Below are 14695 nucleotides of genomic sequence, written 5' to 3'. Positions count from 1 at the left end.
ACTCTCTAATGCAGAGAAGACTGGGGTTTCTTTGTAAATGTGACACTAAAGTGCGATGGATGAGCTTTATCCTCTGTATTCAGTCTAAGGTGCCAACAGGGAGAGTATGAAAAGCTAGAGAGAAATGCAACTGAAGAAAACAAAAATCGTAGAGGTAGGGAAAGTTTTATTGTCTGCCAGTCTGCTTTATTCCCCCATTGTTCTAAAATATATGTGTGGTTGGAATCAGATCTAAAGGGAATATGTTAAAATATACTTTGTATTATTAATATATTTGGATCAAGACTATTAGAAAACAAGAAATTGAATAGTATGACTGTTATTTGTTTTGGTATGGGATTGTGGCACATTCTGTTTTATCTTATTTTGAAATTACTTTCCATGTTACATAATGAAGCAAATTAATTTATAAAATTGTACATTTAAGATTAAATGATAATATGTGAAATATTATTTTGAAGAAATCTTGTACTAGATACTGTTCATATATCTTTAAACATCAATTTAATTTTTAAGAGAATTTATTAACCAACTTGTTTTAAGCTTATCCTTCTGGTCAACTCATCTATTGGTTGTGTTTCTTTCAGTCTTTTAATGAGTGATGAATGACTCTCTTACAATTAAAAAAATACACTCCCAAAACTAAATTACAACTTCAGTAGCGTCAGCTAAATTTAATATAAGAATTAGATGATTATTAAAAAATTTTTGCATGAATATCCAACCTCCCAATCCCAAACAAGATTACAGAATGGTAAATAATGTTTTATGATATATTGTACTGTTGTGGGCTGCAAGTTATCCATTTTAACATGTTCCCAATTTAGCAATGCATTTTAACTTAATACATTATGAATAATCATGATGTAGGGGATTATAAAATAGTTAAGACTATAACTTGCCCTTAAGGATCTGGTCTAATGGGAGGAGATAAGTTTACAAATATATTCAGCTTATGATTATGTGTTTGATATCTAGTATCAGAGGAAAAATTGTTATACAGATTCACAGAAAGGAAAAATGCATTTACTCCATGAAGCCAATAGAAGACATCATGAAGGAGGCAGCAAAAGATAGACACATCAAAGTGGTTGTGAGATTTAGAGAAATCCCAGGAAGAGAGAAGAGTCTGAAAAGGGCACTAACAAAAGGAGTTAAGATCATATCAGCCATTTTCTCTTGACGGAAAACTTGGAAAATAAGGACATTTCCCAAACTCCTGGTTTATAGGTCAAGTTCATCTCTACCTTTAACATGATTTATATTAGGTGCTCTAAGTTTTCATTTCAGCTTTCTACCCTAGCCTTTTCTCTTAGAGCTTCCAGCCATACACACTTCCTCTACAGAAACCAGTCTTCTCCCTTTCTCTCAGTCTCTCTTTCCAGATGTACAGTATTAATTTCAAACCTGCTAAGCCCTTTTTGACCCCTCTGCTTGGAATGTTCTATGATCCTGTCTAGGCTTACCAACGTATCTTTTCTCTTTATGCATTATATTGTGGCTGCCATTCCTCTAATAAATTCACCTGTTAAACCCTGTCTTGTATACCTCCTGCATGCTGCAATCCTTCAGGGATTTCCACCATTATAGTATTTACTATACTGGGTTCTATTGTTCTGTTCTGTTTTCCTGTCTAGGAAGTAGTATACCTGTGCACAATAGTTACACTTCGGTCAGGGAATGGATGAGTGAATATATAGGGAGTAATTGTCTTAATGTATTGAGAATTATTAGAATATAAATATATAATGTACTATCCACCCTAGTGTCACAGGGATGAGAAGACTGACCAGGGCAGTGAAAGCACCTTGATTAGACACTAATAAAGAATGAATGAGAATGAATGAGACATTCTTTGGAATTCACTCAAATGGAAGCAAATAGAGTGTTTAAAATGTGAGAATAAGAGATTAATAGCAATATAGTGGAAGGTTAAAAAAAAAAGTCCTCTTCCATATTGTTGTGCCAAATAAAGGCATATACAAATTCCAAGACATTAAAGAGTAAATATATATATATAGCAAAGGGAATGTGTGTGTGTGTATATGTGTGTGTGTATGTGTGTGTATATACACAGCTAAGGAGAAATCAGTAATGGAACATATTTTTTAAATAATACTTATATAAACTTGGGTGGCATAATAATGGCTGATATCAATTAGTGAAATTTTAAATAAACGTGATACCTTTGATTTCTCCATTTACTATAACCACATATCTCTTTAACATTCATGTTTTTGCTTTTGTTTTAAGTACCAGTCAGAGGAATCCTATTAATGAAGTGTGAAGAAAGAGTTGATATTTAGTGAGCCTAGAAAAGCTCTAGGTATAATTCTGTGGTTTAATTCTTGGCCAATGCTATAGGTTGAGTTTCATCACCCCCAAAAAGGTATGTTCAAGTCCTAACCCCTAGTCCTGTAAATATGACCTTCTTTGGAAGTAGAGACTGAAGTTGTCATTAGTTAAAGTGAGCTCAAACTAAGGAGAGCCCTAATAAATATGATCAGTGTCCTTATAAGAAGGGAAGAGAGGACAACAGAGAGACACAAGGAAGAAGGCTATATGTAGACAAAGAAAGCTCCTTCTACAAGCCAGAGACCACAGAGAAAGCACAAGAAGCTAAACTAACAAAAGGCAGGAAAGTTTCTTCCTTACAGGTTTCAAAGTGAGAATGGTTGTGTTGACACTTTGTAGGAGTTGTAAGTACGTCTGCATATGTGTGTGTGTATATAGCAACTGCCCGAGAATAAATAGAGCAGAAGATAAACAAACATAAAAACAACAACATAAAACTGAAGGCCATAGTTTACCACAATTTAAATCAAAATATGTAGAATTGTAAAGCATTATGACATTTCAAAATAATCAGATGTTCTTTGAAAAAAACACTTCTGGATTAAAAACAAAAACTATTTGGTCTAAGTATATTTAAAAGCAGTTTGTATTAGAGTATAAAATCCTAAAGGACTTTTACGGCAAGAGAAAAATAAGGTAAAACTTGAATGTCACAAAGGAAGGCAGGGATAGTTCATGTAAAGCTAGCTGTAAACAAGGACTCTAAGCACCAAATGGATAAGAATACATTTTTTTTTACATAATAACATATGTATATATACATTTTTTTTACATAATAGCAAGGAATTTGAAGACACAAAGATTCTTCATAGTCGTTCTTTTTTTTCCAGGAGAAAAAATAAAAGTTTAGAAGCATATGCCATAGATATATTGAAGGGTATTAAAAAACAAAACAAAACAAAACAAAAAAACGACTGTCCTTTTCATTTTGAGTTACAAGCAAATGATTTAATCCTTTTGATTTCCATCTGTTTTCAGATCCTAAAGGTGAAATCCTGAAATAAGTACAATAGAGTAAAATAAGACCAGCAAGTTTATAATAGGCCCAGGGATTTTCTGTTCCTGAAAAGCATATGAAGAAATTTCAAAAGTTCTCATTTGAAAAAAATAAGATCAAATCTGAGTGAAATTAAAGCAGGGTATATACAGTTTGATGTTTAGTGTGTACAATGGTATGCCTTCAAAATTAAGGGAACAAATTATCTTAAGTTCCCATTGTTTGTGATTCACTATGTCAGTGCTAGGTAACCAAAAGGAGTAAGATGTAGCTTTTACCCTCAAGATAGTTGTCCAGTGAGGGAAGAATATACAGATGCAATATATGCAGAAAGTCCTGTTGGGGCACACAAACTAGTGGGGGATGATGGAACCTATTAATAATTGGTTATGGTAAAGAAGAAATTAGGGTTGCCAGATTTAGCAACTGAAAATACAGGATGTCCAGTTAAATTTGAATTTCAGATAAACAACAAAAATATTTTAGAATACATATGTATATTATTGAATGGGACATATATATAGCAAACAATTTTTATGTTTTGTCCGAAATTCAAATTTAACTTGGCATCCTTTATTTTATCAGATAACCCTAAATTCAACATAAGTTTTCCAGAGATACAGATACCTGCACCAAAGTCTGAAAGACAGCTAGAGTTAGAAAATGAGAAAAAGAGACCAGTTTATGCAGAAGCTCATGCAGGTGAAGCAGCAAGGAAGGTTCTGGTGCTACATACAGTTAGGTTTTAAGGCAATATTTTAAGACACTTACATGATGACTGTGGATGTTGAGGTAAGAAAGTGTCAGCTAATGAAAGGCGTGGTATTTCAAGATTCCTCCTAAGGAAAAGAGGGTTCCACTGAAGAAATTTAGGCAATGACAAAATCAGATTTCCATTGCAAAAAATGTCACTAAAATGATGAAGGGGGAAGCAGATGTGGCACAAGTGATAAGGCCTCTGCTTATCATATGGGAGGATCTGGGTTCAATTCTTGGGGCCTCCTGATGAAAAAGAAGAGAAAGCATGCCTGCATGGTGAGCTGAGTGCCTGTGCAGTAAGCCAAGTGCTTATGCAGTGAGCAGAATGCCCGGATGGCGAGCCCAGTGCCCATGTGGGTACCTGCACAGCGAACTGAGTGTCCACATGGTGAACCGAGTGCACACGCGAGTGCCCGTGTGGTGAGACAAGTGCCCATGCAGTGAGCTGTGTGTCCACACTAGTGCCCGTGTGGTGAGCCAACTGCCCATGTGAGTGTCCATGTGGGGATTCAGTGCCAGGGTGGTGAGCCAAGTGCCTGTGTGGTAAGCCAAATGCCCTCATGTTGAGCCAGTGCCTGTGCAGGAAGTTGAGTGCTTGTCGGTGAGCCAGTGTCCATGCAAGTGAGTCATGCAGCAAGGTGATGATGCAGCAAAAGAGAGATGAAGGGGAGAGTCAAGGGGAAGAGAAGCAGAGACCAGGAACTGAGTCTGAGGTGCACAATTGACAGGGCACCTGTCTCCACATCAGAGGTCCCCAAGATCGAATCCTAGTGAATCCTAGAGGAGAAAGATGAGAAGACAAAAAGAGAAATAGTACAGAAGATCACATAGTGAATGGACACAGACAGCAAAAGCAGCAGGGTGGGGAAGAAAATAAAAGGAGAAACAATGAAGGAACACCTGGAGGCAGAAAGCGGAGGTGGGGCTACTGTCAGGTCACAGTGAAGGTCAAGTCCGGCTGCATATTAGAATCATTTGTTATTTTAGTTTAATAGGCTGCTCAAAGCAATACCATGGTATGGATTGGCTTAACACTGGGAACTTAATTGCTCATGGTTGAGGCTGAGAAAATGTTCATATCAAGACATCATCAAGGCTATGCTTTCTCCCTAAAGACTATCTGCTGGTGATCACTGGCTTTTCTGTCACATGGTAAAGCACAAGACAGTGCTCCTCTTGTCTCCCTTCTCTTCTAGGTGTAGTCACTTTCAACTTCTTGCTTCTGTGGCTTTCTCTCTTTGCATCTGAATTCATTTATAAATGATGTATTAGTCAGCCAAAGGGGTGCTGATGCAAAGTACCAGAAATCCATTGGCTTTTATAAAGGATATTTATTTGGGATAGAAACTTACAGTAATAAGGCCCTGAAGAGTTCCACTCAAGGTTGCTCCCTCATTAAAGTCATTTGCCAGGTGTTCAAGCAAGATGATTGCTGATCTCTCCCTGGTCTCTCTTTCTGGGCATCTTCCTTTTGAGGCTCAGTGCTCCCAGGTTCTTCCCAATCTCAGCTCTAAGCTGGCATTGTCTCTCAGGGCTTCCTATATCCAGCTTCTGGCACAGGGCTTGTTGCTTTCTGCACCTTCTCAGCTGCTCTGTTCTGTTCTCTTCAGCTGCAAACTATCAGGGAATAGCTCATCTCTCCCCCTGGCTTTAGTTGTTTGTGCTTTTTCCTTTCTGTCACATGACACAGTTCTCCCCATTGGTATTTATGGAGCTCTCTCCCTTCTCCTATGTTTTCTTGAGTGAGTGTCTGTTTATTTAGGCTTACCAAGGGTGCAGGGACTTAACCTGAGTTATGATTTACTGATGTGGTTTAAGATTAAGTTACCATTTAATCTTAACAGGTAAATTAATCAAAGACATCTCAGGTGAATCTTATATAATCAAAGGAGGTCACACCCAAAGGAATAGATCAGTTTACAAACACAATCTTTCTTTTTCTTTTTTGGAATTCGTAAGTAATCTCAAACTGTGACAAATGACTCCAGTGACAGGATTAAGGCACATCCTTGTTGAGGTGGGTCACACTTTAACTGAAGTAGCCTCATCAAAAGGTCTTACAATGGATTCAAACCTGCAGAAGTGGATTAGATTTCTGAACATGTTTTTCTGGGATACACACAGCTTCTAACTATCACACTTGGAGAATTTAAAACACTGATGCCCTGGCTCCATATGTGAAATTGCAATTTAATTGATGATATATTTTTTGGAGAAAATAATTTTATATTAAATAAGCATGCATATTGTAACATATAATTATATATATTATAATAATATATAGTAATAAAATGAAATGTCATTTTTTAACAGATTTTCTTAATGATCAAAACCTCAAAGTGTTGAGGAAAACCTGAATGAGATAGTCAGCTCAAGTTGTTAGAAAAAAGCCTAAGGAAAAAAAACTCAAAGAAAAGATAAAGAAATAATTGATAAAAATAGTAAAAATCAATAAAAGAGAAAACAAGAAACAAAAGTAATAAATGTATTCAAAAGTGTTATTTTCGTTTGGAGGTATGCAGTAAAATTATTTGGTGATTATAAGATTATGGTCTATGGAATATTATTTCCATAAGATATTTATAAGTGTTGCATGAATACAAAATTTCTGGAGTGATTATTAGATTAGGGTATTGTTGTAATAAATAATTTAAGCAGTCTCTTCTCAGAGATTTTACTTTTGCTACTGTGTTTCTGGGAGCATTCAAGAAAAGATTTTATTTTCCACATAATCTTTTTGTGGAATAACTTTGGGGTTAGAGGGTTCCTTGACTTATTTTGTGAAAGCCTGAAAGGGACCAATTTCTAATATTGAGCAAGCTAAAAGTGAAAAAAAAAAGCATAATATTATGTATTTTAAGTGGAATATAGCCATAATAGATAGTATTAAAGCTATAAGACAACTATATAAAAATTATGGTTATTAATATATATGTCTCAAGCATATCATTAAGGAGCTAGAAAAAAATATATAAACCACTAGAACTGATTACAATAAGAGTAAAACCAAGAATCGTGGAACAAATATTAAAAGCTTTTCAGTTCCTCCAGAAAAATATGGTTCTATATTTCTTATAGTTTCAAAGAATTAATAAGTCCTATGACTTATGAAATGATACTGAGTGTAAAATTAGGTAGAATGTGATCAAACTCTCATAAAACCTTAGTAAAACTGTCATAAAAGTTAATCCATGAAAGAAATCCAAAGAATATGAAAATAAATTGGAAATTTTTAATAAAATATAAGCAAATTTAATTTTGCAATAAAGGAAAAGAATAAATGGGCTTGTTTAAAAAAACAGAAATGAAAGGAAATTTAATTTAAAAATAGCTCACAATGGCAATATGTCAAAAGAGGAAACTCATAATTCAATCAAAGCTAGAAAAAAGATACTTGATAAAATTCAATACTCATTCCAGCTATATTAACAAGAGAAATAATATTCATTAATTGATTTATTTCAGTGTTACATTAATAACCAGTATCAGTAGGTAAAACCTTGTTGTTTAATGTGGTATCAAATTCAGAGCACAGTAGCAGGATTTTCTGATCATTTATGTTCCTCACAGTAGGAGAAATTAAGAGATTCATTTTCATGGCCACCATGACTGCTTTAAAAATAAAGTATGCAATTTAAATTCTAAATAGCTGAGAGTATAATGAAGTCTGCAGGACTTTAATTCTAGTTTTGGTTGAGAGTCTGATTGAACAATGCCTATTATATTTTTATGTTTTCACATGCTATTTTTTCAAATTTTCAGAGAGTGTTCATCATCAGGTTCTTGAAGGAGATGATCTTAGATTTGTCACATACAAGGATGTGTCCCCTTTGATGGGTAACCCCCAGAGATATCCAAGTGACAGTCCAAAGCATGTTTTTTAATGCATTTATAATTATTTCTTCCTTGTTCTCCTTTTTAATAAAACCTCTTGGGGATACTGCTGAAGTATTTTTCACCACCCATTGGAAAAGAATATGCATGTTATAAAAATGTACCTACATATTTCTCTCTGCTGAAATATTGTGATTGGCCGAAAAGTGAAAACAACCTAGTGTCTACCAACTGCTGAATGATTAAAAAAAATGTGTTATAAAATGCAATGAAATATTATGAAGCAGTAAATAGATGAAGAACTGACACATGCCATAACAACATGAACTTTGAATCTTTAAACCAGTTTTCTAAATGAAAGAAGTAAGGCACAAAAGATCAAATATTGTATGACTCCATTTGTATGAACTATATAGAATGGGCAAAACTAAAGAGAAGGGAAGTAAAAACATTTTCTAGGTTGGAGGGGGAGGGTTTGTAGGAAATGGGGAGTAATTGTTCATAGGTATGAGGTTTCTTCACTGTGTGATGAAAATGCTCTAAAATTGACGTGGTGATGGTTGCACAAATCTACGAATATACTAAAAAATAATATATTTTACACTTTAGGTGAATTGTATGATGTATTAGTCAGACAAAGTGCTATTGATGCAAAATACCAGAAATTGGTTGGTTTTTGTAAAGGGTGTTTATTTGGGATAGAAGCTTACAGTTACCAGGCCATAAAGCATAAGCTACCTCCCTCAATAAAGCCTTTTGCCATGTGTTGGAGCAAGATGGCTGCCGACATCTGCAGAGTTCAGGCTTCCTGGGTTCCCCTCTTCCCAGGATTCATTTCTCTCTGAACTCAGCTCCTCTGTTTTTTCTCAAGGTGAGCTGTAGACTATGAGGTTCTCTAAGGCTTTGCCTCTCTCTGCAGGACCAGCTGTAGACTATTAGGCAACTGGTTTTGTCTAAGGAGCCATTTCTGTTCTTCTGTGGTCTTTTCCTGTGCATTCACTTCTAAGGCTCCAGCTCAAAACTCCAGTATCAAAACTCCAACATCAAAACTCCGATATCAGATCTCCAAGTTTTCCTTTGCCATGTCTTTTATCTGTGAGTCCCTACCTACCAAGGGGTGGGACTTAATACCCTACTGATGTGGCCCAATCAAAGCCCTATTCATAATTTAACCATGTCCAGGTACAGACCAGTTTGCAAACATAATCCAGTATCTATTTTTGGAATTTATAAACCTTATCAAACTACTATACATGGTATGTGAAATATCAAAGTAAAAGTGTTATAATAAAAGAATATTGCTGACTTTGGGAAAAATATATGCAATTCCTGATATAATACTGTATCCCAGACATATTCCTTTCAATTTCTTGAGAAGCAGAGGTGAATGGTGAGGCTCGGTGTGACTTTTATTGATTTCACCTGGTTCTGAAGGAGGTATTATTAAAATTAAAGCTATCTCAGAATGTTAATTTTAGAAGATTATATAACCTCAAGATTTCCTGCCAAAAGAATATATTGCCACTTCTACCAAATTAACCTCTAACAAGCTATTTCCAGGAACACTGTTTTGATTTTGGAAACCCAGTGGTTAAAGCATTTCAACTATTTGAGGGCAAGAACTAGACAGCAAGTTGTGCTACTATTTTTACCTTATTCTGGCCATCATGTGTGATGCCCTCCTCCAAGTGAAAGTATGGAGTCATAGGTAAGTTGAAACCATTCCCTAGCTGGGTAGCCCAGAAACTATGAAACAGCTTTGTCTGGTCCTTACCAGGCACAGTATTATGTGTTGTAAGCAGAAAATAGCACCCTGTGTTGTGGGGGTGGGAGCAAAAATGAAATAAAAAGTGTGTATATATATATATACATACACACACAATTACTTCCAAATGTGTCATCTCAGAGCAGGAACCTTCCAAAGAGTAAATTGGTTCCATAAGAAGAAAAAGAAGTTTACAGAGGTCTATTGCCTATTGTAAATGCTCATTCTTTCACAGTCATCTAGCCCATGAAGTCATTTATATGCTTCTTCACAGTTCTTTCAAAGATTATGAGCCAGGGTCCTAACAAACCAAAAGCCAATATGGTTTAATGATGATGACTTGGGGCAATATGCTCACCTTGGCTTACATCCTATCTGCAATTTGCTAGTTTCTGTGCTTTCCCCAAATCTCTGTTACAAAATGTGAAAAAAAGGCACTAATAATAGGGCATCTCTGTAAATTTGTTAAAAGGCAGCTAAATGACTTACCACAATGTCAGGCAAGGTAGGTATTCAACCAATGCCAGATATTATTTTCTGGCAGTTGCGTATTATCATGCTAATTAGTGTTTAATTTCAACTCTAGTATTTTAACTACTATACTTTGATTTCAAGCATCTGAGACAGAATTAGTTTGTTCTCTTAGGATTAGTTAATTCAAGGTGATTTCTTCTTCATTGAAATATTCAGCATAAATGAGAGTTCTCTTGGTCCAGATTCCAGCTTCTAGCAATTAAGTATAAACAATCTAGGAGAAATACTTGTTTGATTTCCTCATAAAGGTGTTGAAAGATAAAACAAGGATAGCGATGATATAACAGCTTCTGAATATCTCTTCTAAAGTTTTCTTTCACAGGGGACTCTTAGTTCTGCCTAAAATTTCTCCTTGTTTTAAACTGGCCTTTGCTTTTTCTTTGTTTACTTTTATTTTTTTTTCTATTTTTAAAAATTATTGTCTCTTTGGTTTCTTGTGGACTTAAAAAGAAACACTTATTTTCCTGTTCAGAAAAAGATAAGAGTTGATGTTAGGTACTAATTATCTTAGTGCTCTTTATTAAGTCAAATAACAAATAATTTTTGTCATTTCATGATAAGGTTTTTTTCCCATATTTATCATTCATCTCCAAATAAACATTTTAGGTTGACTTTGTCTTTTTAAATTAAGGTGGCCAAGGCTGGACCCAAGTTTTAATGAGGGTTTGGTCAGTATGGAATGGAAGGGAGACTGACTTCCAGACCCTTTCATATTCTCTTTCTTTCTAACTTACTTAGCTTTGCCCACCACAGCACAAATTTATGTGTTTTTTAAAAAATCTGAATTCCTTTAGCCTGTTCTTCCTTAACCTGTATTTGCATTGCTCCTTGCTCTATTGGAGTTCATTAACTTTTTTTATCTGTAATTTAGGTGAATTATTTTGGATTTTAAAATTGTGAGCTCATTTAATTCCATCATTTTGCCACGAAAGATTGTCTTGGTCTCATTTTCTTTATTCAAGTTACAAACAAAGCTTTGGAATAGACTGTGCCTTCAGACAGATGTTCTATGAAACATTCTGCCAGATATTTGCAACTACCATGTACTGAGGAGATATTAGCCACTACCATGTCTTTTTTTTCCCCTTTGTTTTCACTTTATTTTTAAAGAAGTATTGGATTACAGAAAAGCTACATTGAAAATATAGGGGATTCCCATATCCCACCCCCTCCCTATCTCACATTCTTCCCTATTAATAACATCTTACATTAGTGTACATTTGTTACAATTGATGAACACATATTGAAGCATTGATACTAACCACAGTCTATAGTTTACATTATGGTTTACACTTTGCACTTTACAATTTCATAGGTTCTGACAAAACGTAGAATGTGCTGTAGCTGTCATTGCAAAATCTAGCAGAATATTTCAATGCCCTAAAAATGCCCATGTTCTACTTATTCTTCCCTTCCCTCCCCTCAGAAACACTGGTAATCACTATCTTTATATCAATGTTACAAATTCTTCTGTTACAACAATAATAATGCCTACTTTGGTCCATGGATGAATTGGCCCCTTATGTTTGTTCATTCCTCAACCTTGACGATTTTGGAATGGTGATGCTGCTCTGCTTCAGATTGAGAGGGGCTTAGATCTTATGGAGAAGATGGAAGGCACTGTTTTGCTTACAGTTGGAGATACTCTTTGCTTTCTGGAACAGGGGTTGTCCATCCTCATCATTTAGGTAGTTGTCCTGATGTGTCCAATGAACCGGACAGTAGATGTTGGCTGCAACTCTGCTGAGATTCAGGGCTCAGTCAGCATGTGAACAGACTGAAGATTTAGGCCTCTGAGACATATATTTAACAGGTATAATGTTAATTATAGATTCAAATAAAAGGCATAGAATTATGTGTAGGGAAATTATAGTCTTAACTCTGTTATGGTGAGGAAGTAGGTTATCATATATTCCAAGGTAGGGACCACTGGTGGGTTCTGATTTCAAGGGGTTTGTGCATTGCCTATAGTGTCTGTAAAGCCCTAGGGAGGCCACTTGTTTGAGACTTTGTTTACTGTGGTAGTTAGTGAGTGAGATCTGCATAAGCATAACATCTGGAATGACCACCTAACTCACTTTGAAATCCCTTAACCATAAACATTCTTCTGTATTAAATTTTCCCTCCTTTGATCTAGGTCTTTTTCCAAACGCATTGTTGGTTGGTGCTTGGTAATAATCCCTTGGTGCCAGGAAGGCTCGTCTCTGGGGATCATGTCCCACACCAGGGGAAGGTAGTGAGTTTGGTTTAGAGAGAGGCCACCTTTGAGTAACAAGGAGGTTTTCAGAAGGTAACACCAGCGATAGATTTTATTAGGCTAAGTTTCAGTTTTGCAGGAATAAGGTTAAGTAAAATATTAATTTTGAAGGCTGGGTATATTGGTCTGTTTTCTTTTATAAGGCACTGCCTATGTACTGTAGAGATTCTTGTCCCTCTGTTAGAGAATTTAGCAGGACTCCCCAGGATGGGAATTTAATATTTTGTTATTTTGTGGGCTCCACCCACTGAGATAACATCCTATGACCACATGAACACATTCATATTGCATAGAGGCATGCCCCAGGTGGACCCTTCCCCACATATTCCCCCACCACTGACACCCTGCACCAATGACTCTCCCCTGCTATAGTTGCCAAAAGAACACTCCCATAATTGTATCCTTAATCACAGTCCTCTACCTCCCTAGAGTTCACCTTTTCCTTCCTCAGGTCCTTCCCCGCAATTCTATGGATAGTCCAAATCACCTGCCTAATCCCTACTCACACTCATACTCCATCATCACCAATCCCATGCACATTGCTACACCACCATCAAACCTATCCACTGCAAAACCTCTGCCATTCACCTTCTTACAGATTCTTCTGAGACTGAACACAGGCTCACCACTCTCTAATCATATTCTATCTCCTGGTAACCTATTTCTAGACTCCATCTCTGTGAGTCCTTGTGATATTTGTCCTATAGTGAATGTCTTATTTCACTTAACATAAGGTCTTTGAGGTTCATCCTTGAAGTTGCATGTGTCAATATTTCATTCCTTCTTACAGCTGAGTAAAATTTTATCGCATGTATATATCATATTTTGTTTATCCATTCATCCATCCTGGACATTCAGGTTGCTTTCAACTTTTGGTGAATATGCCACAGTGAACACTGGTGTGCATATGCTTGTACGCATCCCTCCTTTCAATTCTTCTGGGTATATTACTAGTAATGGGATTGCTGGATAATATGGCAATTCTTGAGGAATGGCCAAACCATCCTTCACAGTGGCTGGACCATTCTACATTCCCACCAGCAGGGGATGAGTGTTCTAATTCATCCATATCCTCTTCAACACTTGTAGTTCTATGTTTTGTTTTTTTTTTTTAAGTAGCAGCCAGTCTAATAGGTGTAGGATGATAGCTCATTGGAGTTTTGATTTGCATTTCCCTAATAACTAGTAATGTTGAGCATCTTTTTTAATGCTTTTTAGCCATTTGTATTTCCTCCTTGGAAAGTTTCTATTCAGTCTCTTACCCATTTTTTAAATGGGTTGTTTGTCATTTTATTTTTGAGATGTAAGATTTATTTATATACACTGGATAGTGGGCCATTAGTCAGATAGGTTGTTCCCAAATATCTTCTCCCATTGAGTATGCTGCCTTTTCCCTTTCTTGACAAACTCCTTTGAAGCATAAAATTTTTAATTTTAAGGGGTCCCATTTATCTATTTTTTCTTTTATTGCTCTTATTTTAGGTGTAAAGTTTAGAAAGCAATTTCCTAGTACCTACACTATCTTTTAGGAGCTTTATGGTATTGTCTCATATTTAGGTCTTTGATCCATCTTGAGTTAGTTTTTGTATGGGACATGCAATCGAGATTTTTTTAATTTTTACTCTGTTGGATATGGATATCCAATTCTCCAAGCCCCATTTACTGAGGGTATTACTCTGCCCCAGTTGAGTGGTCTTGGTAGTCTTGTTGAATATCAGTTCTCCAAATATGTGCAAGTCTATATCTGAACTCTCAATTTGGTTCCATTGGTCAGTATGTCTATCATTCTGCCAATGCTATGACGTTTTGACCACTGTAGTTTTAAAGTCAGATAGCATAATTCCTCTAGTTTTGCTTTTCCTTTTCAAGATGTTTTACTATTCAGGGCCCCTTACTCTTCCAAATAAATTTGGTAATTACCTTTTCCAGTTCATTAAAAGAATTGTATTGTGTTGAACCTGTAAATTAATTTACATAGGGTAGACAACTTAATGATATTTAGTCTTCCAAACCATGAACATGGAATAAGCACCCCATAAATTTTGATATGTTGTGTTCTCATCTTCATTCACTTTGAGGTAGTATAGCAGTTTGTCATTATTTATGAATTCCAAAAATAGGTATCGGATTATGTTTGTAAACTGATCTGTTCCTCTGGGTTTATTAGATTGTATTATGTTCAGAGGTTTCACTT

This window comes from Dasypus novemcinctus, chromosome 10, assembly GCF_030445035.2.
Source record: "Dasypus novemcinctus isolate mDasNov1 chromosome 10, mDasNov1.1.hap2, whole genome shotgun sequence".
NCBI classification, from domain to species: Eukaryota; Metazoa; Chordata; class Mammalia; order Cingulata; family Dasypodidae; genus Dasypus; species Dasypus novemcinctus.
Note: the sequence above shows the minus strand (reverse complement) of the source record.